This window comes from Dendropsophus ebraccatus, unplaced genomic scaffold (genome assembly GCF_027789765.1).
Source record: "Dendropsophus ebraccatus isolate aDenEbr1 unplaced genomic scaffold, aDenEbr1.pat pat_scaffold_488_ctg1, whole genome shotgun sequence".
NCBI classification, from domain to species: Eukaryota; Metazoa; Chordata; class Amphibia; order Anura; family Hylidae; genus Dendropsophus; species Dendropsophus ebraccatus.
The window spans coordinates 18,980-35,714 of NW_027210090.1; the positions used below are offsets into that span (position 1 = coordinate 18,980).

General features: G+C 51.1%; 50 non-coding genes across 50 annotated transcripts; 20 read left to right on the forward strand and 30 right to left on the reverse strand.

Annotated features, from left to right (window-relative positions):
- Window positions 1-11: 11 nt before the first annotated feature.
- On the forward strand, window positions 12-84 carry TRNAA-AGC (transfer RNA alanine (anticodon AGC)). Its single transcript has one exon. It is a non-coding gene; the product is annotated as a tRNA-Ala (tRNA).
- An 82-nt stretch (window positions 85-166) lies between these two features.
- On the forward strand, window positions 167-253 carry TRNAY-GUA (transfer RNA tyrosine (anticodon GUA)). Its single transcript is given in 2 exon segments — window positions 167-203; window positions 218-253. It is a non-coding gene; the product is annotated as a tRNA-Tyr (tRNA).
- A 245-nt stretch (window positions 254-498) lies between these two features.
- TRNAN-GUU (transfer RNA asparagine (anticodon GUU)) lies at window positions 499-572 on the reverse strand. The gene has a single exon. It is a non-coding gene; the product is annotated as a tRNA-Asn (tRNA).
- Window positions 573-1,180: 608 nt separating this feature from the next.
- On the reverse strand, window positions 1,181-1,253 carry TRNAV-CAC (transfer RNA valine (anticodon CAC)). Its single transcript has one exon. It is a non-coding gene; the product is annotated as a tRNA-Val (tRNA).
- Window positions 1,254-1,374: 121 nt separating this feature from the next.
- Window positions 1,375-1,447, reverse strand: TRNAV-AAC (transfer RNA valine (anticodon AAC)). Its single transcript has one exon. It is a non-coding gene; the product is annotated as a tRNA-Val (tRNA).
- A 242-nt stretch (window positions 1,448-1,689) lies between these two features.
- On the forward strand, window positions 1,690-1,762 carry TRNAA-AGC (transfer RNA alanine (anticodon AGC)). Its single transcript has one exon. It is a non-coding gene; the product is annotated as a tRNA-Ala (tRNA).
- An 82-nt stretch (window positions 1,763-1,844) lies between these two features.
- TRNAY-GUA (transfer RNA tyrosine (anticodon GUA)) lies at window positions 1,845-1,931 on the forward strand. The gene is given in 2 exon segments: window positions 1,845-1,881; window positions 1,896-1,931. It is a non-coding gene; the product is annotated as a tRNA-Tyr (tRNA).
- Window positions 1,932-2,176: 245 nt separating this feature from the next.
- On the reverse strand, window positions 2,177-2,250 carry TRNAN-GUU (transfer RNA asparagine (anticodon GUU)). Its single transcript has one exon. It is a non-coding gene; the product is annotated as a tRNA-Asn (tRNA).
- Window positions 2,251-2,858: 608 nt separating this feature from the next.
- TRNAV-CAC (transfer RNA valine (anticodon CAC)) lies at window positions 2,859-2,931 on the reverse strand. Its single transcript has one exon. It is a non-coding gene; the product is annotated as a tRNA-Val (tRNA).
- Window positions 2,932-3,052: 121 nt separating this feature from the next.
- Window positions 3,053-3,125, reverse strand: TRNAV-AAC (transfer RNA valine (anticodon AAC)). Its single transcript has one exon. It is a non-coding gene; the product is annotated as a tRNA-Val (tRNA).
- A 241-nt stretch (window positions 3,126-3,366) lies between these two features.
- TRNAA-AGC (transfer RNA alanine (anticodon AGC)) lies at window positions 3,367-3,439 on the forward strand. Its single transcript has one exon. It is a non-coding gene; the product is annotated as a tRNA-Ala (tRNA).
- Window positions 3,440-3,521: 82 nt separating this feature from the next.
- TRNAY-GUA (transfer RNA tyrosine (anticodon GUA)) lies at window positions 3,522-3,608 on the forward strand. The gene is given in 2 exon segments: window positions 3,522-3,558; window positions 3,573-3,608. It is a non-coding gene; the product is annotated as a tRNA-Tyr (tRNA).
- Window positions 3,609-3,853: 245 nt separating this feature from the next.
- Window positions 3,854-3,927, reverse strand: TRNAN-GUU (transfer RNA asparagine (anticodon GUU)). The gene has a single exon. It is a non-coding gene; the product is annotated as a tRNA-Asn (tRNA).
- A 608-nt stretch (window positions 3,928-4,535) lies between these two features.
- TRNAV-CAC (transfer RNA valine (anticodon CAC)) lies at window positions 4,536-4,608 on the reverse strand. The gene has a single exon. It is a non-coding gene; the product is annotated as a tRNA-Val (tRNA).
- Window positions 4,609-4,730: 122 nt separating this feature from the next.
- On the reverse strand, window positions 4,731-4,803 carry TRNAV-AAC (transfer RNA valine (anticodon AAC)). The gene has a single exon. It is a non-coding gene; the product is annotated as a tRNA-Val (tRNA).
- A 241-nt stretch (window positions 4,804-5,044) lies between these two features.
- Window positions 5,045-5,117, forward strand: TRNAA-AGC (transfer RNA alanine (anticodon AGC)). Its single transcript has one exon. It is a non-coding gene; the product is annotated as a tRNA-Ala (tRNA).
- An 82-nt stretch (window positions 5,118-5,199) lies between these two features.
- TRNAY-GUA (transfer RNA tyrosine (anticodon GUA)) lies at window positions 5,200-5,286 on the forward strand. Its single transcript is given in 2 exon segments — window positions 5,200-5,236; window positions 5,251-5,286. It is a non-coding gene; the product is annotated as a tRNA-Tyr (tRNA).
- A 245-nt stretch (window positions 5,287-5,531) lies between these two features.
- On the reverse strand, window positions 5,532-5,605 carry TRNAN-GUU (transfer RNA asparagine (anticodon GUU)). Its single transcript has one exon. It is a non-coding gene; the product is annotated as a tRNA-Asn (tRNA).
- A 608-nt stretch (window positions 5,606-6,213) lies between these two features.
- Window positions 6,214-6,286, reverse strand: TRNAV-CAC (transfer RNA valine (anticodon CAC)). The gene has a single exon. It is a non-coding gene; the product is annotated as a tRNA-Val (tRNA).
- A 121-nt stretch (window positions 6,287-6,407) lies between these two features.
- Window positions 6,408-6,480, reverse strand: TRNAV-AAC (transfer RNA valine (anticodon AAC)). The gene has a single exon. It is a non-coding gene; the product is annotated as a tRNA-Val (tRNA).
- A 242-nt stretch (window positions 6,481-6,722) lies between these two features.
- TRNAA-AGC (transfer RNA alanine (anticodon AGC)) lies at window positions 6,723-6,795 on the forward strand. Its single transcript has one exon. It is a non-coding gene; the product is annotated as a tRNA-Ala (tRNA).
- Window positions 6,796-6,877: 82 nt separating this feature from the next.
- On the forward strand, window positions 6,878-6,964 carry TRNAY-GUA (transfer RNA tyrosine (anticodon GUA)). The gene is given in 2 exon segments: window positions 6,878-6,914; window positions 6,929-6,964. It is a non-coding gene; the product is annotated as a tRNA-Tyr (tRNA).
- Window positions 6,965-7,209: 245 nt separating this feature from the next.
- Window positions 7,210-7,283, reverse strand: TRNAN-GUU (transfer RNA asparagine (anticodon GUU)). Its single transcript has one exon. It is a non-coding gene; the product is annotated as a tRNA-Asn (tRNA).
- Window positions 7,284-7,891: 608 nt separating this feature from the next.
- Window positions 7,892-7,964, reverse strand: TRNAV-CAC (transfer RNA valine (anticodon CAC)). Its single transcript has one exon. It is a non-coding gene; the product is annotated as a tRNA-Val (tRNA).
- A 121-nt stretch (window positions 7,965-8,085) lies between these two features.
- TRNAV-AAC (transfer RNA valine (anticodon AAC)) lies at window positions 8,086-8,158 on the reverse strand. Its single transcript has one exon. It is a non-coding gene; the product is annotated as a tRNA-Val (tRNA).
- A 242-nt stretch (window positions 8,159-8,400) lies between these two features.
- On the forward strand, window positions 8,401-8,473 carry TRNAA-AGC (transfer RNA alanine (anticodon AGC)). Its single transcript has one exon. It is a non-coding gene; the product is annotated as a tRNA-Ala (tRNA).
- An 82-nt stretch (window positions 8,474-8,555) lies between these two features.
- Window positions 8,556-8,642, forward strand: TRNAY-GUA (transfer RNA tyrosine (anticodon GUA)). The gene is given in 2 exon segments: window positions 8,556-8,592; window positions 8,607-8,642. It is a non-coding gene; the product is annotated as a tRNA-Tyr (tRNA).
- Window positions 8,643-8,887: 245 nt separating this feature from the next.
- On the reverse strand, window positions 8,888-8,961 carry TRNAN-GUU (transfer RNA asparagine (anticodon GUU)). The gene has a single exon. It is a non-coding gene; the product is annotated as a tRNA-Asn (tRNA).
- A 608-nt stretch (window positions 8,962-9,569) lies between these two features.
- Window positions 9,570-9,642, reverse strand: TRNAV-CAC (transfer RNA valine (anticodon CAC)). Its single transcript has one exon. It is a non-coding gene; the product is annotated as a tRNA-Val (tRNA).
- Window positions 9,643-9,763: 121 nt separating this feature from the next.
- Window positions 9,764-9,837, reverse strand: TRNAV-AAC (transfer RNA valine (anticodon AAC)). Its single transcript has one exon. It is a non-coding gene; the product is annotated as a tRNA-Val (tRNA).
- Window positions 9,838-10,079: 242 nt separating this feature from the next.
- Window positions 10,080-10,152, forward strand: TRNAA-AGC (transfer RNA alanine (anticodon AGC)). The gene has a single exon. It is a non-coding gene; the product is annotated as a tRNA-Ala (tRNA).
- Window positions 10,153-10,234: 82 nt separating this feature from the next.
- TRNAY-GUA (transfer RNA tyrosine (anticodon GUA)) lies at window positions 10,235-10,321 on the forward strand. Its single transcript is given in 2 exon segments — window positions 10,235-10,271; window positions 10,286-10,321. It is a non-coding gene; the product is annotated as a tRNA-Tyr (tRNA).
- Window positions 10,322-10,566: 245 nt separating this feature from the next.
- On the reverse strand, window positions 10,567-10,640 carry TRNAN-GUU (transfer RNA asparagine (anticodon GUU)). The gene has a single exon. It is a non-coding gene; the product is annotated as a tRNA-Asn (tRNA).
- Window positions 10,641-11,248: 608 nt separating this feature from the next.
- Window positions 11,249-11,321, reverse strand: TRNAV-CAC (transfer RNA valine (anticodon CAC)). Its single transcript has one exon. It is a non-coding gene; the product is annotated as a tRNA-Val (tRNA).
- Window positions 11,322-11,442: 121 nt separating this feature from the next.
- On the reverse strand, window positions 11,443-11,515 carry TRNAV-AAC (transfer RNA valine (anticodon AAC)). Its single transcript has one exon. It is a non-coding gene; the product is annotated as a tRNA-Val (tRNA).
- Window positions 11,516-11,758: 243 nt separating this feature from the next.
- On the forward strand, window positions 11,759-11,831 carry TRNAA-AGC (transfer RNA alanine (anticodon AGC)). Its single transcript has one exon. It is a non-coding gene; the product is annotated as a tRNA-Ala (tRNA).
- An 82-nt stretch (window positions 11,832-11,913) lies between these two features.
- Window positions 11,914-12,000, forward strand: TRNAY-GUA (transfer RNA tyrosine (anticodon GUA)). The gene is given in 2 exon segments: window positions 11,914-11,950; window positions 11,965-12,000. It is a non-coding gene; the product is annotated as a tRNA-Tyr (tRNA).
- A 246-nt stretch (window positions 12,001-12,246) lies between these two features.
- Window positions 12,247-12,320, reverse strand: TRNAN-GUU (transfer RNA asparagine (anticodon GUU)). The gene has a single exon. It is a non-coding gene; the product is annotated as a tRNA-Asn (tRNA).
- Window positions 12,321-12,928: 608 nt separating this feature from the next.
- TRNAV-CAC (transfer RNA valine (anticodon CAC)) lies at window positions 12,929-13,001 on the reverse strand. The gene has a single exon. It is a non-coding gene; the product is annotated as a tRNA-Val (tRNA).
- Window positions 13,002-13,122: 121 nt separating this feature from the next.
- On the reverse strand, window positions 13,123-13,195 carry TRNAV-AAC (transfer RNA valine (anticodon AAC)). The gene has a single exon. It is a non-coding gene; the product is annotated as a tRNA-Val (tRNA).
- A 242-nt stretch (window positions 13,196-13,437) lies between these two features.
- TRNAA-AGC (transfer RNA alanine (anticodon AGC)) lies at window positions 13,438-13,510 on the forward strand. Its single transcript has one exon. It is a non-coding gene; the product is annotated as a tRNA-Ala (tRNA).
- An 83-nt stretch (window positions 13,511-13,593) lies between these two features.
- Window positions 13,594-13,680, forward strand: TRNAY-GUA (transfer RNA tyrosine (anticodon GUA)). The gene is given in 2 exon segments: window positions 13,594-13,630; window positions 13,645-13,680. It is a non-coding gene; the product is annotated as a tRNA-Tyr (tRNA).
- Window positions 13,681-13,925: 245 nt separating this feature from the next.
- Window positions 13,926-13,999, reverse strand: TRNAN-GUU (transfer RNA asparagine (anticodon GUU)). The gene has a single exon. It is a non-coding gene; the product is annotated as a tRNA-Asn (tRNA).
- Window positions 14,000-14,607: 608 nt separating this feature from the next.
- Window positions 14,608-14,681, reverse strand: TRNAV-CAC (transfer RNA valine (anticodon CAC)). Its single transcript has one exon. It is a non-coding gene; the product is annotated as a tRNA-Val (tRNA).
- A 121-nt stretch (window positions 14,682-14,802) lies between these two features.
- TRNAV-AAC (transfer RNA valine (anticodon AAC)) lies at window positions 14,803-14,875 on the reverse strand. The gene has a single exon. It is a non-coding gene; the product is annotated as a tRNA-Val (tRNA).
- Window positions 14,876-15,115: 240 nt separating this feature from the next.
- On the forward strand, window positions 15,116-15,188 carry TRNAA-AGC (transfer RNA alanine (anticodon AGC)). The gene has a single exon. It is a non-coding gene; the product is annotated as a tRNA-Ala (tRNA).
- An 82-nt stretch (window positions 15,189-15,270) lies between these two features.
- On the forward strand, window positions 15,271-15,357 carry TRNAY-GUA (transfer RNA tyrosine (anticodon GUA)). Its single transcript is given in 2 exon segments — window positions 15,271-15,307; window positions 15,322-15,357. It is a non-coding gene; the product is annotated as a tRNA-Tyr (tRNA).
- Window positions 15,358-15,602: 245 nt separating this feature from the next.
- TRNAN-GUU (transfer RNA asparagine (anticodon GUU)) lies at window positions 15,603-15,676 on the reverse strand. Its single transcript has one exon. It is a non-coding gene; the product is annotated as a tRNA-Asn (tRNA).
- A 607-nt stretch (window positions 15,677-16,283) lies between these two features.
- On the reverse strand, window positions 16,284-16,356 carry TRNAV-CAC (transfer RNA valine (anticodon CAC)). Its single transcript has one exon. It is a non-coding gene; the product is annotated as a tRNA-Val (tRNA).
- A 121-nt stretch (window positions 16,357-16,477) lies between these two features.
- On the reverse strand, window positions 16,478-16,550 carry TRNAV-AAC (transfer RNA valine (anticodon AAC)). The gene has a single exon. It is a non-coding gene; the product is annotated as a tRNA-Val (tRNA).
- Between the last annotated feature and the right edge of the window lie 185 nt (window positions 16,551-16,735).

A 16,735-nucleotide genomic window follows, 5' to 3' on the forward strand; every position in this document is an offset into this window, starting at 1 on the left:
CGGACGTGAGAGGGGGATTAGCTCAAATGGTAGAGCGCTCGCTTAGCATGCGAGAGGTAGCGGGATCGATGCCCGCATCCTCCATAACCTTTTGACTTTTTCAAATGCCTTTTCTCATGCCACTCTTTGACAAGCCTAGGAGGTAGGCGAGCAAAGGCCGGCCAAGCCTTCGATAGCTCAGCTGGTAGAGCGGAGGACTGTAGTAAAAACATTAGCAATCCTTAGGTCGCTGGTTCGATTCCGGCTCGAAGGACCTTTTTCTTTGGGGGGAGGGAGGCGGGTGCATCCTTTCGTGTTGGACCTTTCGAGCAGCTGAAACACACATTCTGGCTGCGCTCTTCCTCTACTACCTTAAAACACCCTTTTAAGAGAGCTGTGCTCCCAGTCTGAGGAATTTAAAACAGACACCACATCCAAGCTCTCAGTTGGGAGTGCAGCTCAGGCCTGCCAAAGGAGGGCCTTTCGCTGTGCCCTGAAAGCCAAAGAAAATTAGGCCATCGTCCCTGGGTGGACTCGAACCACCAACCTTTCGGTTAACAGCCGAACGCGCTAACCGATTGCGCCACAGAGACACCGTTGCTGCACGCAATTGCTCGAAGCCCCAGCCAGGTCACATGACCTTTGACTCAATAATATCGAAAAAGGAAAACAGCCTCAAGGGGGGGCCCTGGCCTTTAACAAATGGCTATACTTGCTGGCGCATGGTAGCCAGAGGCCACCTATTTCGGCTTCTCTTCCCCGCCTTCCTAACCTCCTGAGCAGCAGCAGAGTGGCGCAGCGGAAGCGTGCTGGGCCCATAACCCAGAGGTCGATGGATCGAAACCATCCTCTGCTAAGAGCTCACTTTTACAAACCCCGCAAGTACAATTCCCCAGAAGTTTCTGCTTAAAATCTAGGAGAGTGGGGGCCGATTCATCAGCCGCCTCTTGCTCGTTGCCAAACACCTGTCTTCAATATCTCCAACAAGACAAACTGGACAAGTATGTGGCTGTGTCTAAAAAGCCTTGTTGCAAGCAAATATCACCTGCTTGCGCAAAGAAGGTTTTGTGTTGCACTAGTGGGGTAGCCAAAAATTTCTTCCAGAAGCACCATGCTTCTGCCCGGTTTCGAAGCCGGAATATTTCACGTGTTGGTGCTTTTGGCTACGTAGTGGGGTAGCCAAAAGGCTGCAAAAGAACTGTGTTTCTGCCCGGTTTCGAACCGGGGACCTTTCTCGTGTGAGGCGAACGTGATAACCGCTACACTACAGAAACCTGCCTGTTGAGACAGGCACCGCTATGGCGAGCCAGCCGCCGGTATTCAAACCGAGCGGAGGAAAACTGGGGCTTCGAAGTAAAAAGGTTTGTCCCTGGATCAAAAGGGTACCCAAACCAATGTTTCTGCCCGGTTTCGAACCGGGGACCTTTCGCGTGTTAGGCGAACGTGATGACCACTACACTACAGAAACTCGGCGGAGGCCAACGCAGCTTTCCTCGCGAGCGAACAACACAAGTTTGAAAAAAGGAAGGAAAGTACTTTAAACTGGGGACCATCCCAGGCTGCCCCAAGTCCTGTCAGCTTCCCAATAGTTTCTTACTTGTGGCGATTGGGATGCACACTTAAAAAAACAAAACAAAAAAAAAACAAAAAAAAACTGGTTATTTAAGTCACAGCGTGGTGGGATGATGGCCAAAGTGAACGGACGTGAGAGGGGGATTAGCTCAAATGGTAGAGCGCTCGCTTAGCATGCGAGAGGTAGCGGGATCGATGCCCGCATCCTCCATAACCTTTTGACTTTTTCAAATGCCTTTTCTCATGCCACTCTTTGACAAGCCTAGGAGGTAGGCGAGCAAAGGCCGGCCAAGCCTTCGATAGCTCAGCTGGTAGAGCGGAGGACTGTAGTAAAAACATTAGCAATCCTTAGGTCGCTGGTTCGATTCCGGCTCGAAGGACCTTTTTCTTTGGGGGGAGGGAGGCGGGTGCATCCTTTCGTGTTGGACCTTTCGAGCAGCTGAAACACACATTCTGGCTGCGCTCTTCCTCTACTACCTTAAAACACCCTTTTAAGAGAGCTGTGCTCCCAGTCTGAGGAATTTAAAACAGACACCACATCCAAGCTCTCAGTTGGGAGTGCAGCTCAGGCCTGCCAAAGGAGGGCCTTTCGCTGTGCCCTGAAAGCCAAAGAAAATTAGGCCATCGTCCCTGGGTGGACTCGAACCACCAACCTTTCGGTTAACAGCCGAACGCGCTAACCGATTGCGCCACAGAGACACCGTTGCTGCACGCAATTGCTCGAAGCCCCAGCCAGGTCACATGACCTTTGACTCAATAATATCGAAAAAGGAAAACAGCCTCAAGGGGGGGCCCTGGCCTTTAACAAATGGCTATACTTGCTGGCGCATGGTAGCCAGAGGCCACCTATTTCGGCTTCTCTTCCCCGCCTTCCTAACCTCCTGAGCAGCAGCAGAGTGGCGCAGCGGAAGCGTGCTGGGCCCATAACCCAGAGGTCGATGGATCGAAACCATCCTCTGCTAAGAGCTCACTTTTACAAACCCCGCAAGTACAATTCCCCAGAAGTTTCTGCTTAAAATCTAGGAGAGTGGGGGCCGATTCATCAGCCGCCTCTTGCTCGTTGCCAAACACCTGTCTTCAATATCTCCAACAAGACAAACTGGACAAGTATGTGGCTGTGTCTAAAAAGCCTTGTTGCAAGCAAATATCACCTGCTTGCGCAAAGAAGGTTTTGTGTTGCACTAGTGGGGTAGCCAAAAATTTCTTCCAGAAGCACCATGCTTCTGCCCGGTTTCGAAGCCGGAATATTTCACGTGTTGGTGCTTTTGGCTACGTAGTGGGGTAGCCAAAAGGCTGCAAAAGAACTGTGTTTCTGCCCGGTTTCGAACCGGGGACCTTTCGCGTGTGAGGCGAACGTGATAACCGCTACACTACAGAAACCTGCCTGTTGAGACAGGCACCGCTATGGCGAGCCAGCCGCCAGTATTCAAACCGAGCGGAGGAAAACTGGGGCTTCGAAGTAAAAAGGTTTGTCCCTGGATCAAAAGGGTACCCAAACCAATGTTTCTGCCCGGTTTCGAACCGGGGACCTTTCGCGTGTTAGGCGAACGTGATGACCACTACACTACAGAAACTCGGCGGAGGCCAACGCAGCTTTCCTCGCGAGCGAACAACACAAGTTTGAAAAAAGGAAGGAAAGTACTTTAAACTGGGGACCATCCCAGGCTGCCCCAAGTCCTGTCAGCTTCCCAATAGTTTCTTACTTGTGGCGATTGGGATGCACACTTAAAAAAACAAAACAAAAAAAAACAAAAAAAAACTGGTTATTTAAGTCACAGCGTGGTGGGATGATGGCCAAAGTGAACGGACGTGAGAGGGGGATTAGCTCAAATGGTAGAGCGCTCGCTTAGCATGCGAGAGGTAGCGGGATCGATGCCCGCATCCTCCATAACCTTTTGACTTTTTCAAATGCCTTTTCTCATGCCACTCTTTGACAAGCCTAGGAGGTAGGCGAGCAAAGGCCGGCCAAGCCTTCGATAGCTCAGCTGGTAGAGCGGAGGACTGTAGTAAAAACATTAGCAATCCTTAGGTCGCTGGTTCGATTCCGGCTCGAAGGACCTTTTTCTTTGGGGGGAGGGAGGCGGGTGCATCCTTTCGTGTTGGACCTTTCGAGCAGCTGAAACACACATTCTGGCTGCGCTCTTCCTCTACTACCTTAAAACACCCTTTTAAGAGAGCTGTGCTCCCAGTCTGAGGAATTTAAAACAGACACCACATCCAAGCTCTCAGTTGGGAGTGCAGCTCAGGCCTGCCAAAGGAGGGCCTTTCGCTGTGCCCTGAAAGCCAAAGAAAATTAGGCCATCGTCCCTGGGTGGACTCGAACCACCAACCTTTCGGTTAACAGCCGAACGCGCTAACCGATTGCGCCACAGAGACACCGTTGCTGCACGCAATTGCTCGAAGCCCCAGCCAGGTCACATGACCTTTGACTCAATAATATCGAAAAAGGAAAACAGCCTCAAGGGGGGGCCCTGGCCTTTAACAAATGGCTATACTTGCTGGCGCATGGTAGCCAGAGGCCACCTATTTCGGCTTCTCTTCCCCGCCTTCCTAACCTCCTGAGCAGCAGCAGAGTGGCGCAGCGGAAGCGTGCTGGGCCCATAACCCAGAGGTCGATGGATCGAAACCATCCTCTGCTAAGAGCTCACTTTTACAAACCCCGCAAGTACAATTCCCCAGAAGTTTCTGCTTAAAATCTAGGAGAGTGGGGGCCGATTCATCAGCCGCCTCTTGCTCGTTGCCAAACACCTGTCTTCAATATCTCCAACAAGACAAACTGGACAAGTATGTGGCTGTGTCTAAAAAGCCTTGTTGCAAGCAAATATCACCTGCTTGCGCAAAGAAGGTTTTGTGTTGCACTAGTGGGGTAGCCAAAAATTTCTTCCAGAAGCACCATGCTTCTGCCCGGTTTCGAAGCCGGAATATTTCACGTGTTGGTGCTTTTGGCTACGTAGTGGGGTAGCCAAAAGGCTGCAAAAGAACTGTGTTTCTGCCCGGTTTCGAACCGGGGACCTTTCGCGTGTGAGGCGAACGTGATAACCGCTACACTACAGAAACCTGCCTGTTGAGACAGGCACCGCTATGGCGAGCCAGCCGCCAGGTATTCAAACCGAGCGGAGGAAAACTGGGGCTTCGAAGTAAAAAGGTTTGTCCCTGGATCAAAAGGGTACCCAAACCAATGTTTCTGCCCGGTTTCGAACCGGGGACCTTTCGCGTGTTAGGCGAACGTGATGACCACTACACTACAGAAACTCGGCGGAGGCCAACGCAGCTTTCCTCGCGAGCGAACAACACAAGTTTGAAAAAAGGAAGGAAAGTACTTTAAACTGGGGACCATCCCAGGCTGCCCCAAGTCCTGTCAGCTTCCCAATAGTTTCTTACTTGTGGCGATTGGGATGCACACTTAAAAAAACAAAACAAAAAAAAACAAAAAAAAACTGGTTATTTAAGTCACAGCGTGGTGGGATGATGGCCAAAGTGAACGGACGTGAGAGGGGGATTAGCTCAAATGGTAGAGCGCTCGCTTAGCATGCGAGAGGTAGCGGGATCGATGCCCGCATCCTCCATAACCTTTTGACTTTTTCAAATGCCTTTTCTCATGCCACTCTTTGACAAGCCTAGGAGGTAGGCGAGCAAAGGCCGGCCAAGCCTTCGATAGCTCAGCTGGTAGAGCGGAGGACTGTAGTAAAAACATTAGCAATCCTTAGGTCGCTGGTTCGATTCCGGCTCGAAGGACCTTTTTCTTTGGGGGGAGGGAGGCGGGTGCATCCTTTCGTGTTGGACCTTTCGAGCAGCTGAAACACACATTCTGGCTGCGCTCTTCCTCTACTACCTTAAAACACCCTTTTAAGAGAGCTGTGCTCCCAGTCTGAGGAATTTAAAACAGACACCACATCCAAGCTCTCAGTTGGGAGTGCAGCTCAGGCCTGCCAAAGGAGGGCCTTTCGCTGTGCCCTGAAAGCCAAAGAAAATTAGGCCATCGTCCCTGGGTGGACTCGAACCACCAACCTTTCGGTTAACAGCCGAACGCGCTAACCGATTGCGCCACAGAGACACCGTTGCTGCACGCAATTGCTCGAAGCCCCAGCCAGGTCACATGACCTTTGACTCAATAATATCGAAAAAGGAAAACAGCCTCAAGGGGGGGCCCTGGCCTTTAACAAATGGCTATACTTGCTGGCGCATGGTAGCCAGAGGCCACCTATTTCGGCTTCTCTTCCCCGCCTTCCTAACCTCCTGAGCAGCAGCAGAGTGGCGCAGCGGAAGCGTGCTGGGCCCATAACCCAGAGGTCGATGGATCGAAACCATCCTCTGCTAAGAGCTCACTTTTACAAACCCCGCAAGTACAATTCCCCAGAAGTTTCTGCTTAAAATCTAGGAGAGTGGGGGCCGATTCATCAGCCGCCTCTTGCTCGTTGCCAAACACCTGTCTTCAATATCTCCAACAAGACAAACTGGACAAGTATGTGGCTGTGTCTAAAAAGCCTTGTTGCAAGCAAATATCACCTGCTTGCGCAAAGAAGGTTTTGTGTTGCACTAGTGGGGTAGCCAAAAATTTCTTCCAGAAGCACCATGCTTCTGCCCGGTTTCGAAGCCGGAATATTTCACGTGTTGGTGCTTTTGGCTACGTAGTGGGGTAGCCAAAAGGCTGCAAAAGAACTGTGTTTCTGCCCGGTTTCGAACCGGGGACCTTTCGCGTGTGAGGCGAACGTGATAACCGCTACACTACAGAAACCTGCCTGTTGAGACAGGCACCGCTATGGCGAGCCAGCCGCCAGTATTCAAACCGAGCGGAGGAAAACTGGGGCTTCGAAGTAAAAAGGTTTGTCCCTGGATCAAAAGGGTACCCAAACCAATGTTTCTGCCCGGTTTCGAACCGGGGACCTTTCGCGTGTTAGGCGAACGTGATGACCACTACACTACAGAAACTCGGCGGAGGCCAACGCAGCTTTCCTCGCGAAGCGAACAACACAAGTTTGAAAAAAGGAAGGAAAGTACTTTAAACTGGGGACCATCCCAGGCTGCCCCAAGTCCTGTCAGCTTCCCAATAGTTTCTTACTTGTGGCGATTGGGATGCACACTTAAAAAAACAAAACAAAAAAAAACAAAAAAAAACTGGTTATTTAAGTCACAGCGTGGTGGGATGATGGCCAAAGTGAACGGACGTGAGAGGGGGATTAGCTCAAATGGTAGAGCGCTCGCTTAGCATGCGAGAGGTAGCGGGATCGATGCCCGCATCCTCCATAACCTTTTGACTTTTTCAAATGCCTTTTCTCATGCCACTCTTTGACAAGCCTAGGAGGTAGGCGAGCAAAGGCCGGCCAAGCCTTCGATAGCTCAGCTGGTAGAGCGGAGGACTGTAGTAAAAACATTAGCAATCCTTAGGTCGCTGGTTCGATTCCGGCTCGAAGGACCTTTTTCTTTGGGGGGAGGGAGGCGGGTGCATCCTTTCGTGTTGGACCTTTCGAGCAGCTGAAACACACATTCTGGCTGCGCTCTTCCTCTACTACCTTAAAACACCCTTTTAAGAGAGCTGTGCTCCCAGTCTGAGGAATTTAAAACAGACACCACATCCAAGCTCTCAGTTGGGAGTGCAGCTCAGGCCTGCCAAAGGAGGGCCTTTCGCTGTGCCCTGAAAGCCAAAGAAAATTAGGCCATCGTCCCTGGGTGGACTCGAACCACCAACCTTTCGGTTAACAGCCGAACGCGCTAACCGATTGCGCCACAGAGACACCGTTGCTGCACGCAATTGCTCGAAGCCCCAGCCAGGTCACATGACCTTTGACTCAATAATATCGAAAAAGGAAAACAGCCTCAAGGGGGGGCCCTGGCCTTTAACAAATGGCTATACTTGCTGGCGCATGGTAGCCAGAGGCCACCTATTTCGGCTTCTCTTCCCCGCCTTCCTAACCTCCTGAGCAGCAGCAGAGTGGCGCAGCGGAAGCGTGCTGGGCCCATAACCCAGAGGTCGATGGATCGAAACCATCCTCTGCTAAGAGCTCACTTTTACAAACCCCGCAAGTACAATTCCCCAGAAGTTTCTGCTTAAAATCTAGGAGAGTGGGGGCCGATTCATCAGCCGCCTCTTGCTCGTTGCCAAACACCTGTCTTCAATATCTCCAACAAGACAAACTGGACAAGTATGTGGCTGTGTCTAAAAAGCCTTGTTGCAAGCAAATATCACCTGCTTGCGCAAAGAAGGTTTTGTGTTGCACTAGTGGGGTAGCCAAAAATTTCTTCCAGAAGCACCATGCTTCTGCCCGGTTTCGAAGCCGGAATATTTCACGTGTTGGTGCTTTTGGCTACGTAGTGGGGTAGCCAAAAGGCTGCAAAAGAACTGTGTTTCTGCCCGGTTTCGAACCGGGGACCTTTCGCGTGTGAGGCGAACGTGATAACCGCTACACTACAGAAACCTGCCTGTTGAGACAGGCACCGCTATGGCGAGCCAGCCGCCAGTATTCAAACCGAGCGGAGGAAAACTGGGGCTTCGAAGTAAAAAGGTTTGTCCCTGGATCAAAAGGGTACCCAAACCAATGTTTCTGCCCGGTTTCGAACCGGGGACCTTTCGCGTGTTAGGCGAACGTGATGACCACTACACTACAGAAACTCGGCGGAGGCCAACGCAGCTTTCCTCGCGAAGCGAACAACACAAGTTTGAAAAAAGGAAGGAAAGTACTTTAAACTGGGGACCATCCCAGGCTGCCCCAAGTCCTGTCAGCTTCCCAATAGTTTCTTACTTGTGGCGATTGGGATGCACACTTAAAAAAACAAAACAAAAAAAAACAAAAAAAAACTGGTTATTTAAGTCACAGCGTGGTGGGATGATGGCCAAAGTGAACGGACGTGAGAGGGGGATTAGCTCAAATGGTAGAGCGCTCGCTTAGCATGCGAGAGGTAGCGGGATCGATGCCCGCATCCTCCATAACCTTTTGACTTTTTCAAATGCCTTTTCTCATGCCACTCTTTGACAAGCCTAGGAGGTAGGCGAGCAAAGGCCGGCCAAGCCTTCGATAGCTCAGCTGGTAGAGCGGAGGACTGTAGTAAAAACATTAGCAATCCTTAGGTCGCTGGTTCGATTCCGGCTCGAAGGACCTTTTTCTTTGGGGGGAGGGAGGCGGGTGCATCCTTTCGTGTTGGACCTTTCGAGCAGCTGAAACACACATTCTGGCTGCGCTCTTCCTCTACTACCTTAAAACACCCTTTTAAGAGAGCTGTGCTCCCAGTCTGAGGAATTTAAAACAGACACCACATCCAAGCTCTCAGTTGGGAGTGCAGCTCAGGCCTGCCAAAGGAGGGCCTTTCGCTGTGCCCTGAAAGCCAAAGAAAATTAGGCCATCGTCCCTGGGTGGACTCGAACCACCAACCTTTCGGTTAACAGCCGAACGCGCTAACCGATTGCGCCACAGAGACACCGTTGCTGCACGCAATTGCTCGAAGCCCCAGCCAGGTCACATGACCTTTGACTCAATAATATCGAAAAAGGAAAACAGCCTCAAGGGGGGGCCCTGGCCTTTAACAAATGGCTATACTTGCTGGCGCATGGTAGCCAGAGGCCACCTATTTCGGCTTCTCTTCCCCGCCTTCCTAACCTCCTGAGCAGCAGCAGAGTGGCGCAGCGGAAGCGTGCTGGGCCCATAACCCAGAGGTCGATGGATCGAAACCATCCTCTGCTAAGAGCTCACTTTTACAAACCCCGCAAGTACAATTCCCCAGAAGTTTCTGCTTAAAATCTAGGAGAGTGGGGGCCGATTCATCAGCCGCCTCTTGCTCGTTGCCAAACACCTGTCTTCAATATCTCCAACAAGACAAACTGGACAAGTATGTGGCTGTGTCTAAAAAGCCTTGTTGCAAGCAAATATCACCTGCTTGCGCAAAGAAGGTTTTGTGTTGCACTAGTGGGGTAGCCAAAAATTTCTTCCAGAAGCACCATGCTTCTGCCCGGTTTCGAAGCCGGAATATTTCACGTGTTGGTGCTTTTGGCTACGTAGTGGGGTAGCCAAAAGGCTGCAAAAGAACTGTGTTTCTGCCCGGTTTCGAACCGGGGACCTTTCGCGTGTGAGGCGAACGTGATAACCGCTACACTACAGAAACCTGCCTGTTGAGACAGGCACCGCTATGGCGAGCCAGCCGCCAGTATTCAAACCGAGCGGAGGAAAACTGGGGCTTCGAAGTAAAAAGGTTTGTCCCTGGATCAAAAGGGTACCCAAACCAATGTTTCTGCCCGGTTTCGAAACCGGGCACCTTTCGCGTGTTAGGCGAACGTGATGACCACTACACTACAGAAACTCGGCGGAGGCCAACGCAGCTTTCCTCGCGAGCGAACAACACAAGTTTGAAAAAAGGAAGGAAAGTACTTTAAACTGGGGACCATCCCAGGCTGCCCCAAGTCCTGTCAGCTTCCCAATAGTTTTCTTACTTGTGGCGATTGGGATGCACACTTAAAAAAACAAAACAAAAAAAAACAAAAAAAAACTGGTTATTTAAGTCACAGCGTGGTGGGATGATGGCCAAAGTGAACGGACGTGAGAGGGGGATTAGCTCAAATGGTAGAGCGCTCGCTTAGCATGCGAGAGGTAGCGGGATCGATGCCCGCATCCTCCATAACCTTTTGACTTTTTCAAATGCCTTTTCTCATGCCACTCTTTGACAAGCCTAGGAGGTAGGCGAGCAAAGGCCGGCCAAGCCTTCGATAGCTCAGCTGGTAGAGCGGAGGACTGTAGTAAAAACATTAGCAATCCTTAGGTCGCTGGTTCGATTCCGGCTCGAAGGACCTTTTTCTTTGGGGGGAGGGAGGCGGGTGCATCCTTTCGTGTTGGACCTTTCGAGCAGCTGAAACACACATTCTGGCTGCGCTCTTCCTCTACTACCTTAAAACACCCTTTTAAGAGAGCTGTGCTCCCAGTCTGAGGAATTTAAAACAGACACCACATCCAAGCTCTCAGTTGGGAGTGCAGCTCAGGCCTGCCAAAGGAGGGCCTTTCGCTGTGCCCTGAAAGCCAAAGAAAATTAGGCCATCGTCCCTGGGTGGACTCGAACCACCAACCTTTCGGTTAACAGCCGAACGCGCTAACCGATTGCGCCACAGAGACACCGTTGCTGCACGCAATTGCTCGAAGCCCCAGCCAGGTCACATGACCTTTGACTCAATAATATCGAAAAAGGAAAACAGCCTCAAGGGGGGGCCCTGGCCTTTAACAAATGGCTATACTTGCTGGCGCATGGTAGCCAGAGGCCACCTATTTCGGCTTCTCTTCCCCGCCTTCCTAACCTCCTGAGCAGCAGCAGAGTGGCGCAGCGGAAGCGTGCTGGGCCCATAACCCAGAGGTCGATGGATCGAAACCATCCTCTGCTAAGAGCTCACTTTTACAAACCCCGCAAGTACAATTCCCCAGAAGTTTCTGCTTAAAATCTAGGAGAGTGGGGGCCGATTCATCAGCCGCCTCTTGCTCGTTGCCAAACACCTGTCTTCAATATCTCCAACAAGACAAACTGGACAAGTATGTGGCTGTGTCTAAAAAGCCTTGTTGCAAGCAAATATCACCTGCTTGCGCAAAGAAGGTTTTGTGTTGCACTAGTGGGGTAGCCAAAAATTTCTTCCAGAAGCACCATGCTTCTGCCCGGTTTCGAAGCCGGAATATTTCACGTGTTGGTGCTTTTGGCTACGTAGTGGGGTAGCCAAAAGGCTGCAAAAGAACTGTGTTTCTGCCCGGTTTCGAACCGGGGACCTTTCGCGTGTGAGGCGAACGTGATAACCGCTACACTACAGAAACCTGCCTGTTGAGACAGGCACCGCTATGGCGAGCCAGCCGCCAGTATTCAAACCGAGCGGAGGAAAACTGGGGCTTCGAAGTAAAAAGGTTTGTCCCTGGATCAAAAGGGTACCCAAACCAATGTTTCTGCCCGGTTTCGAACCGGGGACCTTTCGCGTGTTAGGCGAACGTGATGACCACTACACTACAGAAACTCGGCGGAGGCCAACGCAGCTTTCCTCGCGAATGCGAACAACACAAGTTTGAAAAAAGGAAGGAAAGTACTTTAAACTGGGGACCATCCCAGGCTGCCCCAAGTCCTGTCAGCTTCCCAATAGTTTCTTACTTGTGGCGATTGGGATGCACACTTAAAAAAACAAAACAAAAAAAAACAAAAAAAAACTGGTTATTTAAGTCACAGCGTGGTGGGATGATGGCCAAAGTGAACGGACGTGAGAGGGGGATTAGCTCAAATGGTAGAGCGCTCGCTTAGCATGCGAGAGGTAGCGGGATCGATGCCCGCATCCTCCATAACCTTTTGACTTTTTCAAATGCCTTTTCTCATGCCACTCTTTGACAAGCCTAGGAGGTAGGCGAGCAAAGGCCGGCCAAGCCTTCGATAGCTCAGCTGGTAGAGCGGAGGACTGTAGTAAAAACATTAGCAATCCTTAGGTCGCTGGTTCGATTCCGGCTCGAAGGACCTTTTTCTTTGGGGGGAGGGAGGCGGGTGCATCCTTTCGTGTTGGACCTTTTCGAGCAGCTGAAACACACATTCTGGCTGCGCTCTTCCTCTACTACCTTAAAACACCCTTTTAAGAGAGCTGTGCTCCCAGTCTGAGGAATTTAAAACAGACACCACATCCAAGCTCTCAGTTGGGAGTGCAGCTCAGGCCTGCCAAAGGAGGGCCTTTCGCTGTGCCCTGAAAGCCAAAGAAAATTAGGCCATCGTCCCTGGGTGGACTCGAACCACCAACCTTTCGGTTAACAGCCGAACGCGCTAACCGATTGCGCCACAGAGACACCGTTGCTGCACGCAATTGCTCGAAGCCCCAGCCAGGTCACATGACCTTTGACTCAATAATATCGAAAAAGGAAAACAGCCTCAAGGGGGGGCCCTGGCCTTTAACAAATGGCTATACTTGCTGGCGCATGGTAGCCAGAGGCCACCTATTTCGGCTTCTCTTCCCCGCCTTCCTAACCTCCTGAGCAGCAGCAGAGTGGCGCAGCGGAAGCGTGCTGGGCCCATAACCCAGAGGTCGATGGATCGAAACCATCCTCTGCTAAGAGCTCACTTTTACAAACCCCGCAAGTACAATTCCCCAGAAGTTTCTGCTTAAAATCTAGGAGAGTGGGGGCCGATTCATCAGCCGCCTCTTGCTCGTTGCCAAACACCTGTCTTCAATATCTCCAACAAGACAAACTGGACAAGTATGTGGCTGTGTCTAAAAAGCCTTGTTGCAAGCAAATATCACCTGCTTGCGCAAAGAAGGTTTTGTGTTGCACTAGTGGGGTAGCCAAAAATTTCTTCCAGAAGCACCATGCTTCTGCCCGGTTTCGAAGCCGGAATATTTCACGTGTTGGTGCTTTTGGCTACGTAGTGGGGTAGCCAAAAGGCTGCAAAAGAACTGTGTTTCTGCCCGGTTTCGAACCGGGGACCTTTCGCGTGTGAGGCGAACGTGATAACCGCTACACTACAGAAACCTGCCTGTTGAGACAGGCACCGCTATGGCGAGCCAGCCGCCAGTATTCAAACCGAGCGGAGGAAAACTGGGGCTTCGAAGTAAAAAGGTTTGTCCCTGGATCAAAAGGGTACCCAAACCAATGTTTCTGCCCGGTTTCGAACCGGGGACCTTTCGCGTGTTAGGCGAACGTGATGACCACTACACTACAGAAACTCGGCGGAGGCCAACGCAGCTTTCCTCGCGAAGCGAACAACACAAGTTTGAAAAAAGGAAGGAAAGTACTTTAAACTGGGGACCATCCCAGGCTGCCCCAAGTCCTGTCAGCTTCCCAATAGTTTCTTACTTGTGGCGATTGGGATGCACACTTAAAAAAACAAAACAAAAAAAACAAAAAAAAAACTGGTTATTTAAGTCACAGCGTGGTGGGATGATGGCCAAAGTGAACGGACGTGAGAGGGGGATTAGCTCAAATGGTAGAGCGCTCGCTTAGCATGCGAGAGGTAGCGGGATCGATGCCCGCATCCTCCATAACCTTTTGACTTTTTTCAAATGCCTTTTCTCATGCCACTCTTTGACAAGCCTAGGAGGTAGGCGAGCAAAGGCCGGCCAAGCCTTCGATAGCTCAGCTGGTAGAGCGGAGGACTGTAGTAAAAACATTAGCAATCCTTAGGTCGCTGGTTCGATTCCGGCTCGAAGGACCTTTTTCTTTGGGGGGAGGGAGGCGGGTGCATCCTTTCGTGTTGGACCTTTCGAGCAGCTGAAACACACATTCTGGCTGCGCTCTTCCTCTACTACCTTAAAACACCCTTTTAAGAGAGCTGTGCTCCCAGTCTGAGGAATTTAAAACAGACACCACATCCAAGCTCTCAGTTGGGAGTGCAGCTCAGGCCTGCCAAAGGAGGGCCTTTCGCTGTGCCCTGAAAGCCAAAGAAAATTAGGCCATCGTCCCTGGGTGGACTCGAACCACCAACCTTTCGGTTAACAGCCGAACGCGCTAACCGATTGCGCCACAGAGACACCGTTGCTGCACGCAATTGCTCGAAGCCCCAGCCAGGTCACATGACCTTTGACTCAATAATATCGAAAAAGGAAAACAGCCTCAAGGGGGGGCCCTGGCCTTTAACAAATGGCTATACTTGCTGGCGCATGGTAGCCAGAGGCCACCTATTTCGGCTTCTCTTCCCCGCCTTCCTAACCTCCTGAGCAGCAGCAGAGTGGCGCAGCGGAAGCGTGCTGGGCCCATAACCCAGAGGTCGATGGATCGAAACCATCCTCTGCTAAGAGCTCACTTTTACAAACCCCGCAAGTACAATTCCCCAGAAGTTTCTGCTTAAAATCTAGGAGAGTGGGGGCCGATTCATCAGCCGCCTCTTGCTCGTTGCCAAACACCTGTCTTCAATATCTCCAACAAGACAAACTGGACAAGTATGTGGCTGTGTCTAAAAAGCCTTGTTGCAAGCAAATATCACCTGCTTGCGCAAAGAAGGTTTTGTGTTGCACTAGTGGGGTAGCCAAAAATTTCTTCCAGAAGCACCATGCTTCTGCCCGGTTTCGAAGCCGGAATATTTCACGTGTTGGTGCTTTTGGCTACGTAGTGGGGTAGCCAAAAGGCTGCAAAAGAACTGTGTTTTCTGCCCGGTTTCGAACCGGGGACCTTTCGCGTGTGAGGCGAACGTGATAACCGCTACACTACAGAAACCTGCCTGTTGAGACAGGCACCGCTATGGCGAGCCAGCCGCCAGAATTCAAACCGAGCGGAGGAAAACTGGGGCTTCGAAGTAAAAAGGTTTGTCCCTGGATCAAAAGGGTACCCAAACCAATGTTTCTGCCCGGTTTCGAACCGGGGACCTTTCGCGTGTTAGGCGAACGTGATGACCACTACACTACAGAAACTCGGCGGAGGCCAACGCAGCTTTCCTCGCGAGCGAACAACACAAGTTTGAAAAAAGGAAGGAAAGTACTTTAAACTGGGGACCATCCCAGGCTGCCCCAAGTCCTGTCAGCTTCCCAATAGTTTCTTACTTGTGGCGATTGGGATGCACACTTAAAAAACAAAACAAAAAAAAACAAAAAAAAACTGGTTATTTAAGTCACAGCGTGGTGGGATGATGGCCAAAGTGAACGGACGTGAGAGGGGGATTAGCTCAAATGGTAGAGCGCTCGCTTAGCATGCGAGAGGTAGCGGGATCGATGCCCGCATCCTCCATAACCTTTTGACTTTTTCAAATGCCTTTTCTCATGCCACTCTTTGACAAGCCTAGGAGGTAGGCGAGCAAAGGCCGGCCAAGCCTTCGATAGCTCAGCTGGTAGAGCGGAGGACTGTAGTAAAAACATTAGCAATCCTTAGGTCGCTGGTTCGATTCCGGCTCGAAGGACCTTTTTCTTTGGGGGGAGGGAGGCGGGTGCATCCTTTCGTGTTGGACCTTTCGAGCAGCTGAAACACACATTCTGGCTGCGCTCTTCCTCTACTACCTTAAAACACCCTTTTAAGAGAGCTGTGCTCCCAGTCTGAGGAATTTAAAACAGACACCACATCCAAGCTCTCAGTTGGGAGTGCAGCTCAGGCCTGCCAAAGGAGGGCCTTTCGCTGTGCCCTGAAAGCCAAAGAAAATTAGGCCATCGTCCCTGGGTGGACTCGAACCACCAACCTTTCGGTTAACAGCCGAACGCGCTAACCGATTGCGCCACAGAGACACCGTTGCTGCACGCAATTGCTCGAAGCCCCAGCCAGGTCACATGACCTTTGACTCAATAATATCGAAAAAGGAAAACAGCCTCAAGGGGGGGCCCTGGCCTTTAACAAATGGCTATACTTGCTGGCGCATGGTAGCCAGAGGCCACCTATTTCGGCTTCTCTTCCCGCCTTCCTAACCTCCTGAGCAGCAGCAGAGTGGCGCAGCGGAAGCGTGCTGGGCCCATAACCCAGAGGTCGATGGATCGAAACCATCCTCTGCTAAGAGCTCACTTTTACAAACCCCGCAAGTACAATTCCCCAGAAGTTTCTGCTTAAAATCTAGGAGAGTGGGGGCCGATTCATCAGCCGCCTCTTGCTCGTTGCCAAACACCTGTCTTCAATATCTCCAACAAGACAAACTGGACAAGTATGTGGCTGTGTCTAAAAAGCCTTGTTGCAAGCAAATATCACCTGCTTGCGCAAAGAAGGTTTTGTGTTGCACTAGTGGGGTAGCCAAAAATTTCTTCCAGAAGCACCATGCTTCTGCCCGGTTTCGAAGCCGGAATATTTCACGTGTTGGTGCTTTTGGCTACGTAGTGGGGTAGCCAAAAGGCTGCAAAAGAACTGTGTTTCTGCCCGGTTTCGAACCGGGGACCTTTCGCGTGTGAGGCGAACGTGATAACCGCTACACTACAGAAACCTGCCTGTTGAGACAGGCACCGCTATGGCGAGCCAGCCGCCAGTATTCAAACCGAGCGGAGGAAAACTGGGGCTTCGAAGTAAAAAGGTTTGTCCCTGGATCAAAAGGGTACCCAAACCAATGTTTCTGCCCGGTTTCGAACCGGGGACCTTTCGCGTGTTAGGCGAACGTGATGACCACTACACTACAGAAACTCGGCGGAGGCCAACGCAGCTTTCCTCGCAAGCGAACAACACAAGTTTGAAAAAAGGAAGGAAAGTACTTTAAACTGGGGACCATCCCAGGCTGCCCCAAGTCCTGTCAGCTTCCCAATAGTTTCTTACTTGTGGCGATTGGGATGCACACTTAAAAAAACAAAACAAAAAAAAACAAAAAAAAA